We start from the raw sequence: 15,518 nt of genomic DNA on the forward strand, positions 1-15,518 counted from the left end.
GGTCTTCTCACTTCTTTGTTATCTGGTATTTAACTGTTAGCCTAGAGGGATTCCTCTGTACTTTAACTGCTAGCCACAAAGTCTGAAAAATCATTTTATGCTCAACTTCTGAGAGACTTGTTTGGCTATAATCACCTGCATTAGAAGCTGAAGTTAAGTACAAACTTGCAGTTTTAAAAGTACGGTATTTAATTTTTTCTGTACCTAATTGTGTGTTTCACTGAATAGTATGTGTTGTGTGTCTCTCTGCTACATGAGGAGGTGGTGGTCTTCTCACTTCTTTGTTATCTGATATTTAACTGTTAGCCTAGAGGGATTCCTCTGTATTTTAAGTGCTAGCCACAAAGTTTGAGAAATCATTTTATGCTCAACTTCTGAGAGACTTGCTTGGCTATTACCACCTGCATTAGAAGCTGAAGTTAAGTACAAACTTGCAGTTTTAAAAGTACTGTATTTATTGTGTTTCACTGAATAGTGTGTGCTGTGTGTCTCTCTGCTATAAGAGGGGGTGGTGGTTTTCTCACTTCTTTGTTATCTGATATTTAACTGGTAGCCTAGAGGGATTTTGCCTCTTCTTAAAAGTACTGAATTTTATTTATTCTGCTGTATTTATTACTACTTGGTAGTAGCCTGATTAAATTGTAACTGTTATTCTAAGTCTTTTGGTTTAAGCACTTGGGCTTCATACCGGTTGTTTTACATTAAGAAGGTTTGTGGTCTGCACTGTTGGGGCAGGACACGTAGCTTACATCCTTCTAAGCTGGGAATTGCTGATTGAAGGCTCAGTGTCTGCTATTCTAAAAGTGTATTAGTTCTGGTTTGAGTACTCGGGCTTCAGGCCAGTTATTCTACATTAAGAAAGTTTGTGGTCTGCACTCTTGTGGGAGGAGAGGCTGGATTCTGCCCTTCTAAGCTGGGAATTTCCGGTCACAGGCTTATTGTGCCTGCTTATTTGAACTGTTTCTTTCTGAAATTGGTGCGCCTTGTTGCTGTAGCATAGACCAGATTCAGGCCTGCTGAATCTAGCTTTGTTTGTCTAACTTGAGCACTGATCCAGGCCATCTTTTTTGGAGAAGGTTCCCCTACACCCTAGTAGCGGGAGTGTGCAGTTAGAACTTGTCTGATTGAAGTCTGCTGGAACAGGGCTCAGTTTTGAGCTTTTTTCTGGTTAATTGGGTAACTTGTTTAAAGCAGTTTGTTCGTTTTCTATTGTTTTATATATATATATATATATATATATATATATATATTGCACTTTATTCAAGTATCTTCGTACTTTATTACTAGCGGCATTGACTACAACTCTGAAATGAGATATATAACAATAAGCATCCTTTTCTGTGCATTTAAACTGTTTTTTTTTTATTGTACCTGCTTTATTTTCTGAAAAAATATATATTCTTGTTTCCCGCCTTTCTAAGCTAGTATAGTCCAGTTTTCAGGTTAGTGCTGAACTCAGGGCTGTGTTACAAATATCTGTGTTTGCCCATACCTTACTTGGATAGAAGGGAGTTTCTCTGTTCACCTGTGACAGAAGGGAGCTTTGAACAGCCTATCTGTCCTTGGAGGAGTGATTTCAGCCCAGAAATTAGTAATTTATTGGCCATTTTGGGCTAATTTCTATCTCTTTCATTTCCCTGCTATAAAAGCCTCATTTGCCCGGTTTTGCGCACTGGGCAGCACCAGTTAGCTAGGGTATAACTATTCCCGGCTCCTCAAAGTCTCCTCTTCAATTTTTCCCTTGGAACTAGACAAACTTTCAACTTAATCACTCAAGCCATTCATTTCTCAGCCCAGCACTTGCTCAAAACTCATAGCAAGCACTTATAAACCCTAGCACTAGACTCCTCTGTACTATACAGAAGGACAAAGCTCTCTATTCGACCTTACCAGCCATTCAGTAAAACAGTTCACTGTACCTATCCAGGCATGTCCAAAGGGCAGTTTCAGGTGTACTCTCCAGTCCAACTGGTGAATCTGGGAATTTTGAGGAAATGTTACAACTGCCTCATGCACACAGACAACCCTCTCTTCCTACCACCAAGCACTAATACATGCGAGAGATGCAATTATACAGCCAAACTGGAGGCTAACCTCTCTCAAACCAAGACTGGATCAGACAGTCAAGAGGAGAAGGGAAATACTGGCATCACACCACCAGTCTCACACAGACCCATTAAACTAGCACCGGCAAAAAACACACATAAATACACAAAAACATACTCCTAGGCTCTAAATAAAAGTCTGCAAAAGCAACACAGATCTCCAAAGTAGACATCCAAGCAACCTCCACACCCCAACACAAACCATGAAACACATACTTCACAAAAGCAGTGTGCCACGCAATCACAGCCCTTAAGGCAAAATAACATACCCAACACACTAGTAATAGGTGACTCTATAGTCAGGCACACTGACGTCTCACTCACTAGGCTGAAAAGGAGAAGGTTACTGTTAGCTGCCTGTCGGGTGCCAGGATCCGCCACATAACACAAGCACTCAGGTCACTCCAGAACAAGTACAAATATGACTCTGTCATTGTCCATGTTGGTGTGAATGACCTGAGCCATACCTCCCTGGACTACATGAAAGGAGACATGGAGGAGCTCTCTGATCACGTAGCCCAGGTTGGTATGACCCTGACCCTGAGTAGCATCCTGCCCTCACCAAGAATGATACCATGGTATAAAGAAATAATTATCAATTTCAACAATTGGGTAAGTTTCTGGTGTCATTCAAAGGGGATCCAGTGTCTGTCCACCTGGGGTGACATGCTCAACAAGCCACACTGCTTCGCTAGAGATGGCTTGCACCTGTCACCCTTAGGCTTTTGAATACTGGCCAAGGCTCTTGCCAACCCCATAGTGCCTTTTTTAGGCAAGGCTCAAAAGACAAACCCACCACCGTAAATAGCACAAGTAACAAAAATCTCAGGGTAATGCTACTCAAAGCCAGAAGTCTAAACCTCAAAATGCATGCACATGAGGCACTCCTCAGTATGGAGGAAATCGATATATGTGCAGTAACAGAAACCTAGTTTAAGGCTCCAGAGAGTACCCCAGCACTACCAGGCTACAACTCATACCATACATTTCTGCCACAGAACCCGGACCGAAATACAAAAGGCGAGGGAGTATCCATATTCATCAAGAATACCCACACCTCCAGGTTACTGGCACAGCACAATGCTTCAGAGATCATCCACATGCAATTAACAATGGGCAAAACTGCAATTCAAATTGTAGCTTGCTACAGATCACCCACCATGTCCCAAGACCCCCATTCCTCATTTCTGGAAATACTGGGAAACATAATTGTCCTACCAAACACCCTAATATTGGGTGATTTTAACTACCCAAATATTAATTGGGAGAACTACTCAAGTACTAACTCCCTTGCCCAACATTTCCTAGAATTTATAAACTCAAATGCCCTGGATCAACTGGTCAACACTCCCGCCAGAGGTGACAACATATTGGACCTGGTCATCACCAACATGGGTGACAGGTGTTCCACACCAGAGGTCAACCCTTTGCTGGTTAGATCTGACCATAAACAAATCACTTTGGATATCCACCTTCTACCCCCACCCCTAGACAAGGAAACCACTGTGAAAAACTTTTCAAAAGCAAACTTCACATTACTTAACACCGAGGTGGAAAGTTTAAAAGCCCCCATGCTAAAGAATAATGCTGTCCAAGCTGCAAAATCCTTTACTAATGCATTCTATGGGCACCTACAGGAATGCATGGATCATGCTATCCCAAGCAAAACCAAGACTCACTCCTCCAAGAAAAGGAAACCAGTCTGCTGGACCCCTGACATAAACAAGCTATACAACAGAAGGAGGAAACTAGTACAGAAAAGAGCAAATCCCAAGAAGGGAAGACATCCCTGATCAGTATCAGCAAGAAACTACAATCCCTCATAAAATCGTCCAAGGCGAGCTTTGAAAGAAAAATTGCCAAGGACTCCAAAGATAACCGCAAGGCATTCTTTAGCTATGTCAAGAATCTAAGTGGCAATGCTCAGATCTGCTCAGAGTTAGTGCAAAATGGTACAAAATACACTGAACAAACCGATATTGCCAACATCCTGGCAGACAGGTTCATTGCAAACTTCACCCCCCTCTCACCCCCAAAAGGGCCCATAACCATAGCAGAAGAATGTAGACCCCCTGAAATCACAGACACTCAGGTTGAAACAGCCCTCTCCAAAGCCAAAAACACAGCATCAATGGGACTGGACAGTGTCCCAGGCTGCGTCCTACAAAGTTCAAAGATGAACTAACCCCTCACCTAAACACACTGTTCAAACTCAGCCTCTCCACAGGCTACGTACCCATAGAGTGTCACACAGCAATGGTTATTCCGATCCACAATGGTGGACCCACAACAGACCCCAGGAACTATCGCCCTATAAGCCTGACTAGCTTGGTCTGCAAGGCTATGGAGGACATAATCATGGAACTCATTAACAGAGACCCTGGGAACCTCCAAACACTAGACCCTCCCCAGTTTGGCTTTGTTAAGGGCAGATCATGCCTCCTAAACCTGGTGGACTTCTTTGAGACAGTTACCAAGGCTATAGGTGAGGGAAAGGTGGTACACACAGCCTACCTAGACCTCGCAAAGGCCTTTGACACCATTCCCCATTCTGGTATTATAGACAAGCTCACCAGCCTGAACATAAATCCCTATGTCACAAGATGGGTTGCCAATTGGCTCATGGACATAACCCACATGGTGAGAGTTGCGGGAGGTAGGTATGACTCTAAACCGGTTACAAGTGGCATTTCCCAAGGGATCAGTTCTAGGACCCCTCCTGTTCAGCATATACTTCTCAGAGATACAGACAAGCACAGCATGACTATGGTTGCCCAAGTTCACAGACGACTGCAAACTATGGGCTACAATTAACACTTTGGCTGACACAGACATCCTCCAAAAGGGTTTCACTGAGATGGATACCTGGTGTCAAAATCATGGCCTCAAGCTAAATGCCAAAAAGTGCATAGTCATCCCCTTTGGAAAAAACTAAGTACCCACAAACTACCACATACGTGATAGTCCCCTAAATACGGAAAATGAAATAAGGGATCTGGAGATCCAAGTAGATAGCAATCTCTCCTTTGATAATCACATTGCCAAAGTGGTTAAAAAATCCTTCTATGTGGCCCACCTAATCACAAAAGAGTTTGCATCCAGATCAAAAGAGGTCATTGTGCCCCTCTACTCATCACTCATCAGACCCATCATAGAGTACAACGCCCCATTTGGGATGTACCTTACAAGACACCTGCAACAGCTGGAAAGACCACAGAAGTACCTCACCAAGAGGATCACTGGCCTCAAACAGATGTCATATGCAGCTCGACTGAAGAAACTTCAGCTGTACTTGGTTGCATACTGCCTACTCAGAGCTGATCTCTGCCTGACATACAAGGCCATGTCCAACCCAGAATTGATGGACATGCTCCACCTAAAGAAAACCTTATCCTCTCAAGCCATATGCTCTAGGAATCTAAACCTTACCACAACAATAAATAGGACATGCTGGAGGGATAGATTCCTGTCCCAGAGACTTCCCATGCTTTGGAACAAGATTCCAGTCTACATTAGGCAGAGCTCCTCGCTAACACTCTTCAAGAGAAACCTTGATGAGTGGATGGGAAACAGAAAGTTTACCTCGGGGATCACTTCAGTGGCTCTGCTGGACAGAGGCACAGGGAACTAATCTAAGGGGACGACGAAAGCCAACACATTCTGGTTAGGCTTATAAATACCTTCAGGCAGATAGCCTAGTACCTACCTATGAACCTATGAACCTATGTTCAGTAAGGATTTTCCAAGTACTGGCTAGGGCTCCTCTTCAAAAGCTAAATAATTCCTTCTTGTAAAAAGAGACTTCTCACAATGAATGTAGCATAATCATTAGGAATGACAGATGTCCTTCTATATCAATATTGTAGTATTCCTTAAAGAAGGGATGTCCCACCCCAGGAAGCCCATTGCTTGGCCAGTATAGATAAGCTTGAAAAAGATCTTGTTTAAACTGCACATCACATTTATGCTCTCTGGACAGAACATGGGGCATAAAAGGATGTACAGATGCAACTACCCAGAACTTCTTTTGCTGCCAGTTTGACCACCATTGTTGCCAGTTGGTCTGAATATTTTGTTGCTGTATTGAATATTATGCAATACCAGATAAGTGTCCCATTGGTGTTATTTTTTTTCTTTTTGTTTCTGCTGTGGTGGTGCTGCGGTAGCATTGTCGCCTCACAGTTAGACGTTGCCCGTTCGATTCTCAGTTAGAGCATCTTCTGTGTGGCGACATGCGTGAATGGGCATTCCTTCATTGAAGGTTGTGTGTTAGGCCCGACAAGCCAGCACGTAAAAATCTACTGCCAATCATTAGCGGACCGGAGTTCCGCTGTGGCGACCCCTAACTGGGAAAAGCCAAAAGACAGAAACAAACTTTCTTGGCCTATTCTTCAGGAAAGGCCCATTTGTCAGCCATTTCTCCTTGTCTGCCCTTGACTCTTTTTTGACTTTTTCATTTTGAGGTCAAACAATTTCTTAAAGGTGTCCTGTATATTAGGCTTCCAAGAAAACCTATTCTTCCTCCTCCTGCTTGGGATCTCAATTTTGTTTTAAAAAATTGACCTGGGCTCCTTCTGAGCCTGCAGTTTCTGCTTCTTTGCAACACTGTACCTAGAAGACTGTTTTGCTGCTGGCTCTTAGTCTGCTCAGAGGGTTTCTGAGCTCCAGGCCCTTATGGTCATTCCTTTTTTTTTTTCACAGGGACAGGGTGTCCCTTTGTATTAATCCTTCATTTATGCCCAAGGTGATAAATGAGTTGCCCTTAAATCAGTTGGTACAACTCCAGTCTTTTTTCCCTTTTCTTCAGTCTGCAAGGGTCCTGCATACCTTGGATTTGTACAGACAGCTCATGTGCTATTTAGATAAAACTAGGACTACTGGAACATCTGATCAGCTTTTTCTTTCCTTTCATCTCAGGTCTTTGGGTTTGGCTGTTTTTAAGCAAGCCATCTTCTCCTGGATATCTAAGGCCATTTATTTAGCCATCTTCTCCTGGATATCTAAGGCCATTTATTTAGCCATCTTCTCCTGGATATCTAAGGCCATTTATTTAGCCATCTTCTCCTGGATATCTAAGGCCATTTATTTAGCCATCTTCTCCTGGATATCTAAGGCCATTTATTTAGCCATCTTCTCCTGGATATCTAAGGCCATTTATTTAGCCATCTTCTCCTGGATATCTAAGGCCATTTATTTTTGTTATTCTTTTCCTGGCAGGTCTCTGTATGCTTCTGTTAGAACTAATTCTACTAGGGTTATTGCCTCTTCTGGTGCCTTCTTCAAGGGGACGGACACAAATTCCATCCTTGAAGCTGCTACTTGGTCTTCAGTGCGCACCTTTACTAAGCATTATAAGTTGGATATGGTTTCTGGGGCTAGAACAGGTTTTGCTGAAACCATTTTGTGTGGGTACGTTGAGGGCTCTTCTCAGCCTTCCACCTCCCATTCTGTTTCTTGAGCTTTTTTACTCTCCCTTCATTAAGCAATAATGCAACAGTGATATGGAGGGACATAGTACAGTTGTGTAAAATCTTACTATAACAGTAGATGTCCTTCTCTTCACTGTTGCAGTATTTGCTTCCTCCCTCTTGTTTGTTCTGCATTTTTTCCTTCTGGATGTGCATGGACTCCTTTGTCCTATGACATTTGTTCTCTTCTGTGGCAATTCACTTCTGGATAGTTGTGTCCATATGCCCGTTTTATGACCTAGGTTCTGTGCGGGGAGCATAAATGCGATGTATGGTGTGAAAAAGATCTTTTTCAAGCTTATCTATACTGGCCGAGCGATGGGGTGCCTGGAGCAGGACATCCCTTCTTTAAGGAATACTACAACAGTGAAAAGAAGGACATCTGCTATTATGGTAAGATTTAACACAGCTATACTTTCACAGTGGCTCTGCTTTCATCTGAAGTGGAATTATGAAAAAAAGTACTCTGAAATGAGCTTCAGAATTACTGATAAATACATACATGCTGGCTTGAGCTTAGTTTGATTAAAAACCTTGCCATTTTTCAATATTTATGCTTAATTTTCTAACATGCAATTTAAGAGGTGAAAGCCACAAATCAAGACACTTATTTTGCAGTTCTGATTTTAAGAGTGCATGCACTTACTGCCATGATTTATGAGATGGGGTTCCAGAAGTATTAATTAACAATTTCTCCAAATTATTGATAGTCAAAGCTTTAAATACATGTTAAAAATTCTCATATATGGCCTTATAACCTTAGATGTTATTAATACTGATTCAAGAAACCCTGAAACTTGCAAAACTGCATAATTTCAAATCAGGAAAGTGACAGCTGTTTTTGTTACTATCCTGGCAGAAGCTATTTTCTTCACTGAAAATGAAAATAAAAATTTCCTATTTGCCACATGACATTCCTTCACAACAATACACAGTTTCTTTACTTCTGAGTACGAGGAAAAGGAGAAAAATATTTGCTAAAAATTCTAAACAAAATAATAGTAGTAATAAAGTAAAATAAAACCACTAAAATCAAAAGTTCCTTTACTGTGATGAACATAGCCTCATAACTTCAGCAGCTTTAGTATTTTGACTAGAAATTTAAAATAATAGCCATTAGCATAAATTACTAAAAATGCAGTGAAGAATCTGGCAATAGCAGATTGTTGTAAGATAATTTTGACCTACTTATGATTATTTATTTACATTTCCTTGCTTGTATAGCATCAGAGGTAGCTAAAGTAATTACAGAATATCACAGTTGTATTTTTTAGTTCTTTTCCTCATCCAAAGTTCTCAGATTTATGACTACTTTCTGCATTGTTAATATAAAATGAATTTTGTTGTTCCTTTTGTCATTTGCTAGTGACTCTTCATCATAACCTGTATTGCTTTGTCCACAATGCTTAAATGAAAAAAGTTGCACTATCTTGTTATTTATCCTTGGGAATATTTATTTTATTAATTATTTATTTCACATCTGTTTACCGGGAAAGTCTGACTGGGCCAGAAAGTCCACTTTGCTAAGTATCTGGCCAGACAAATGCCTCAGTTAGCCACATTTATTTTGCACGACTCCAGCCATACTGCCACCAGCTCCATCCTTCTTCCAGTTGTCTTTCTTGTTTCCCCCATTCCTAGGTGACACCTTCTTGGTGTGTTACCAACTGATCCCAGTAACTTCTGTGTGCATTTTATACCTTCATACATAGTATTTGTGGCATTAATAGCTATTACAGCATTGCCAGTGAGACAGCCTTGCAGTTGTGAATTTTTACCACTACACAACTTCTTACGTAATTTGCTTAAGTCACACTGTCTATACTTAGCACTTGCTGCTGATGTCCCTTTTTATGCTCTATTATCTTGTCTATTCTGGTTTGCTTTTCTGGCAGACCTATTTCTATTGCCTTCTGTAGACCCTACATGTTCTTACTCTTCAATAAACACTGTTGCATGTGTCATACATATGACACTGTGCAGGGATGCGGAACACAAGGAAGTGATCACATATTTGGTAAAGTAATGTTAACAGGCCACGCATTTAAACAAATCTAGTACATAAACATTTGTACACAGAGTTCCATGCTACCATGCCATTGGTGTGAACATTGGCTCTAGATGATTGTCACTGCCGAAGTGCACCCTGACCCCATGTGAAAAAAGGATTGTGGATGGACGGATGCAAAAGTCCTACAAAATATATCACCGATTCATGAATTTCACCTAGAGCACACCTGCTTTACAAATGTACAGAACCTTGTCTGCTCCTGGTAGTATGTTATGGTGCCTACCAATTAGACATTACTGCTATCAAGCCATATATACACCACACATGTGTCCTGGCAGGTATCAGTTATATTCTGAATCCAGGGCATACGCCCAGCTATATCAGCCAGACCAGACATCATTATCCTGTTTAGCGCTACCTCCATTCACCATACTCTCAACTTGACACACTGGAAATCGACAAGTAATTTTGTGTGTGTATGTGTCTCTGCTGTGTTGAACAATGCATTTGCAGATGTTAATGTGCAAAGAAACCTCCAATCCACATGTAATCACTGCACAAATGGAGGCCTACAACTGCATGCTGATACATTATCACATGCCAATAGCAATGCTGGTGCTGAGTTGTATTTTGATGTCATTTTACACCTGCATCTTTGGTATGCTGCATGCAGGATCTTACATGCTAATGCACATCTCTTCCCAGGCCAGTACCTTGTTTATGGACCTGCCATCATTTGAATTTCAGAGCTTGGTTCTTAAAGTACAGTGCAACTAAGCTTCCTGTTCCTTCAGGTTTGCAGGATATTTACAGAGCTGGATATAATGGCACTTTGCATGGTGGCTGGGTAACACTATTTATCATTCTTGGCTAGTTGATATTTCTTATTTTGATATACAGGTGTTAGTTGTGACTAAGTTTTGGTATACAGGCTGCAAACTTAAACGCACTGCATTCTCTTTGTGTGGTTATCATCTGAAAGAGGATGTTCTCCTTACTGACTTTCCTGTGATTTAACATAATGTTAATTTTACTTTGCTGAACTGCCTTAATTCTGCTACGCAAGCAATGGTTTGGCTGATGTGACCATTCACAAGAGTCTGTAATGTACGGTGCTATCAGATTACACCTGTCACAGGTTGGTTATTACTTTTCTGAATGTACATGGTATAATCATGCAGAGGGATGCTGCCATTGCAACAAATGTTTTTGGACCCTAGTTCACTGCACTGTGCACTTTGCTTGCTTTTACACAGTATATGTTAATGCAGTGTTGACTTCTACTCAGATCTACAACCCTGTGGACAATATGCAACTGCGCATGGTTCCCAATAGACATTACTTTCATCACAGAGCTGGTGTGCTCTCTCTCTTTCTTCACACATACCATTATATTTTATATATATATATATATATATATATATATATATATATATATATATCTTATATATGTGTGTCATACCATCACCATTTGGCGTACTACGCTGCAGTCTTGTGAAATGCTCCTTTATGGTGAATTCTTATGTTGTCATATGTCTGCATCTCTGTACTGTACTTACATTGCACTTCCATAACTATGCTTGTGGTGTTATAGGTGTGTGCTATGTACCTGTACCACTTTGTGGCATCAATTGGGCTTATTTGTACTATTTTTGCTTTGCCCACTTCTACTAACTGGCCTTTATCATAATAACAGACTGCTCCATGACATTAGGGGTGGCATGACTGTAGTGGCACATCTATTTACTGTTATGTATTCATTAGCATACATAGCTTTTAGCTCAGGTGCAAATTGTTAAACTGGAAATAGCATCTTCTGCCCAGAGATGTATATTGGTGCCCAGTTATTTCCATTCAATACTTACTTTGCTATTTTTCATTGTTAGAGGCAATGCCATAATACTCACATTATGACTGTGCTACTGTATAGCCATTTTGACAGCAAGTTATATGCATCACTTGTGGATGTGTGAAAGACAGCCACTAATGCCATAAACTATATTCCTGCCACTCTTAACATGCTGGTAAAATTTGTTGTCCTTTTACACTAATGTTAAGATATCACTTAAACCCTTATCATGTAATTTTAATGTCTGCATTTGTAATGGATTTTTTTAATCCAATGACTTGGATGTCTGCATGTGCAGTAGATTTTTTTATCCTGTGACTTGAATGCCTGCATCTGTAGTGGATTTTTTTTATTCTATGACTTGGATGTCTCCATGTGTAGTGGAATTGTTTATCCCGTGACTTGGATGTCTGTCTGTATAGTAGGATTTTATCCCATGACTTGGATGTCTGCATCTGTAGTGGATTTAGCACATCTGCATCAATTCTAGCTCTGCTGTGTTACTACGTAATACAGCGTGCACTCTCCCAATATGTTTCATTAGCAGGCACATTTATGTACTGCTCAGAAATGTGTTGGTACAAGTTGCTCCTGAACACTTTCAAATGTCCTTTTCTCTATTAAACTGCAGGGCATTTTTTACAGGACTGAACTCTTTGCATTATCTTGAATGCACTCATTCTCGGTTTTCTTTCAGCGTTTATGTTCATATGTTTGTTTTGTATTGCCAGCTTTAGACCTAGTTTATGGTTTTGCAAACCTAATTTGCTTATTTGCATTTTCCAGTCCTTTCCCATTTCATTTTTTTAAAACTCTTCTACCGTTCAACATTGCCTAAATACAGACGTTCTGTTTCAACTTTAGCTCACCTAATGGAACAAAGCCATTTTACCACTCTGTATATTTCATATTCTACAGTTATATATTGTAAGTCTAGTGTACTGTAGAGGAATTCTTTTCAGTTGTATATGTATTTTGTGACACTACTGTATACCAAGTTCTGTGTGCACTACATGATTGGGAGATGCTGCAGTCCATTAAGGCATTTTCTAATATCTATAGTAATGACACATTGTCCTCATACAGAACAGCCAAAGATTTAAAAAAATAAACCAGCGAAGATGTGCATATGCTCACCGAAAAATAAAATGGAAAATAAATACAAGTTAGGGAAGATGTGCACATGCTTATAGGAATATAAGATGGAAAATAAATGCAAGTCAGGGAAGATGTACATATGCTTACAAGAAACTACAATGGGGAAATAAAAACACATCAGGGAAGATGTCATATGCTTACAAGAAACTATGGTGGGGTAAAAAAAGGCTGGGAAGATGTGCATATGCTTACAGGAAAATTAGGGAAATAAATAGCATTCATAAGTATACGTGGAATAGAAATGATGTACTCTGTTTACAGAACAGACAAAAGCTACAGCTATAAGCTCATCTAAATTAAGTTGTTAAGAGGTCACAAATAAGGAAGTGCAATTTCAGAAAATTGTCTCACTTAAGTGTGTTATGTTCAACCCAGTTCTGGATATGGAAAATGTATACCCCTTCTATTTTATCTGCCATGAGTGTACTGTTTATATTTTAAGTAAGAGTTATTATGAATTGTATTTTCTATTTATTTTATGCAAATGATTGTTCCAGTCTGATAGTTATTTTCACCAACGTATTCTCCTATTACAAAGTTTAAGTATTTCAGATGTAACCCATGTTGATTAATAGGTAAGAGCTAATACCTGCTCTTGCAATGTAGGTTGCAAATAGATAGGTAGTGTTTTAGTTTGATCTACTCAGTAGTGTGTGGGGGTGGGTACTTGCTATTCTACAACACACTTTTAAGGCCCTGTTTATATTGTTTGCCATTAACAGGCTGGTTTAAAATTAAATACATATATTTTCCACACCTACTTCTAAGTACATAAAAGCTGATATGTTTAACATTGTTAAAGTATTTCTGATTTTTTTTTTTGTCACAGAGGAGCGCTTGCCTGTATGGAATAAAGGCTTGCTGCTTTGGAACACTACCTGGGTTTCATCATTTTTGGAAATTATTGTGACTGAGCTCATGAAGTTTTAAGACCACAAGTTACTGTTTTTTTCCCCCTCAACACTGGTGGTGGTGAGGTTGGAACTACACTGATTCCTGTGCTTGTTCATTTTTTTAGCTTTATTAAAAGTCACACACAGCAAAATGCAGCCACTCATTAAACAAATAATAATAATAATGTTTTACACCGGCTATCTTACACATATTTTACCAGCAGTGAATAATCAGAGCTGATGTTTATGTGGCTTGCTACATGAAAGGCCGCCACTCCTTCGGAAAATACTCGCTTTGCACTTCGCGGGGGCACTGACGGTCCCATCTCTGAGTGGAACTGAAAATGTTATTCTTTTCCACTTCCCGAGACAGACACGACTTATACTACGCGTGGCACGTTTGCTTATTCAGGAAGATTAAAGACGCATTTTGTTCTCTTGGGAGGGGGATGTTAAACGCAGCAAATACACTTTATAAACTACACTCCCTCTGTAATGGAAATGTTGATGTACAAGGCTGAACTTTTAAATTGCACCTGTCAGCGCTGCTGCCTGCTGAACAGAATTCAGTGCCACTTTTGAAAAATACTCTAATATGCCCAGTACACGAGTCCACTAAGAGGAAAGCAACCTCAGGTGTGAATGCAATATCCGTTTTCAATGTCACTCGTGTTTGTTTACGACCACCACAGCCCCAGTACGCTGAGTTTAGAAGAGTCCCTAGTGCGCCTGACAAGACATTTCCCTCTGGTGTTTACACAGTGCACAATCACACTTCCTAGTCAGAGTCGCCGGTGCCAGGCACGCACACTGGTGAAAATTGACCCACATTTAACAATGTTTTAAACCACTTGACAGTGGGCTCCCTACCTTAGTCTGGAGTATCCTCGCAGGGTGGTACAAAGGTTAAACTCCCGTCTCCATACATAGACAAACTCTGGACATTTACACACTGACAGGAAGCAAGAGCTGTAGGTGGAGCGGTGCTGGCCCTGCCTTCCGAAAAGAAGAGGCGCGACCCGCTACAAGTACATTTATCCTAAACTGACACGGTAATATCGGACACAGTCACACAAATGACCCATTCATGGGTACACCCCAAGTTATATATGGTTTATCTGCCAATTAAGTGCAGTTGAAGTAAAGCCTGCCAAGAGAGGTGCTTAGAAAAAGATTGTAGAGTTCGACACTCGCGTGCCTCTTAAGTGTACATCATTACGAGAAACGTTCTCATCTGAGGACAGACTGGGGTCTTATAAGTCCATTTCCTCAAAGTTCCATATTGAAAGAGTGGTAAAGGTCTGTCACACATTTAGTGTTAAGAATATTTTAGCTGGTATCCACGGTAAATAGTACTGAATCATAATAATGCATCAAAAGAACTTTTTACAAGTATAAAGTAGCACATTTGGTACATCGGTGAACTTTCCATGAACTTGTTAGTAGTTGGTGTTCCACATTTTGCCATTTGTTCCACATTATGCGAAGTAATGTTCCTAATTTTTGGAGATGGAAGGTTGACAGCTATAATCAGACTATCCACTTGCAAATCTGGGGGGCCTGGTCCTTAGTACAATACAGGTTCATGCTGTTTCTTAACTTCCCTTACATGGGATTCACTTCAGGTATATGTTGACTTTATTTTCGTGTGCATAATCACAAATCTCATCCTTGAAAACACACTTCTCAACATATTTGTTCAAGAATTCCGGGCAAAGCCAAAAGTAATGGTGGGACAAACGCCCAAATTCGGGACAATTTCAAATGGTATTCTTTAAATTAGGGTAAGACCTTAAGCAGAGCACCATGTTTTGCATCAGCTTGTAATTACTGAACTGTATGAAGTATGAAACTCTAATGACTTTCACATTATTGACTGCCTGTAATCCTCGGTGAGCTATCAGAGGATCGAACATTTTAGGGGGGACATACATACCTTTGAAACCTCTTGGCGCAAGAAATATGAACAAAGCTTAAAATAATGGAGGGGGGGGGGGGCAAAGGACAAAAATAGGGACAGATTTTTAAATATTG

At 40.4% G+C, this 15,518-nt stretch overlaps 1 long non-coding RNA gene across 1 annotated transcript in view; it reads right to left on the reverse strand.

The window, feature by feature from the left end:
• Window positions 1–14,467, reverse strand: part of LOC122798391 — a 487,096-nt gene extending 472,629 nt beyond the window's left edge. The window contains exon 1 of the long non-coding RNA XR_006364254.1: window positions 14,355–14,467. This is a non-coding gene — a long non-coding RNA (uncharacterized LOC122798391). The remainder of the gene's footprint in view (window positions 1–14,354) is intronic.
• Window positions 14,468–15,518: the final 1,051 nt, after the last annotated feature.

Source organism: Protopterus annectens, chromosome 1.part0 (genome assembly GCF_019279795.1).
Source record: "Protopterus annectens isolate FY-2018-M chromosome 1.part0, PAN1.0, whole genome shotgun sequence".
Taxonomy (NCBI): Eukaryota; Metazoa; Chordata; order Ceratodontiformes; family Protopteridae; genus Protopterus; species Protopterus annectens.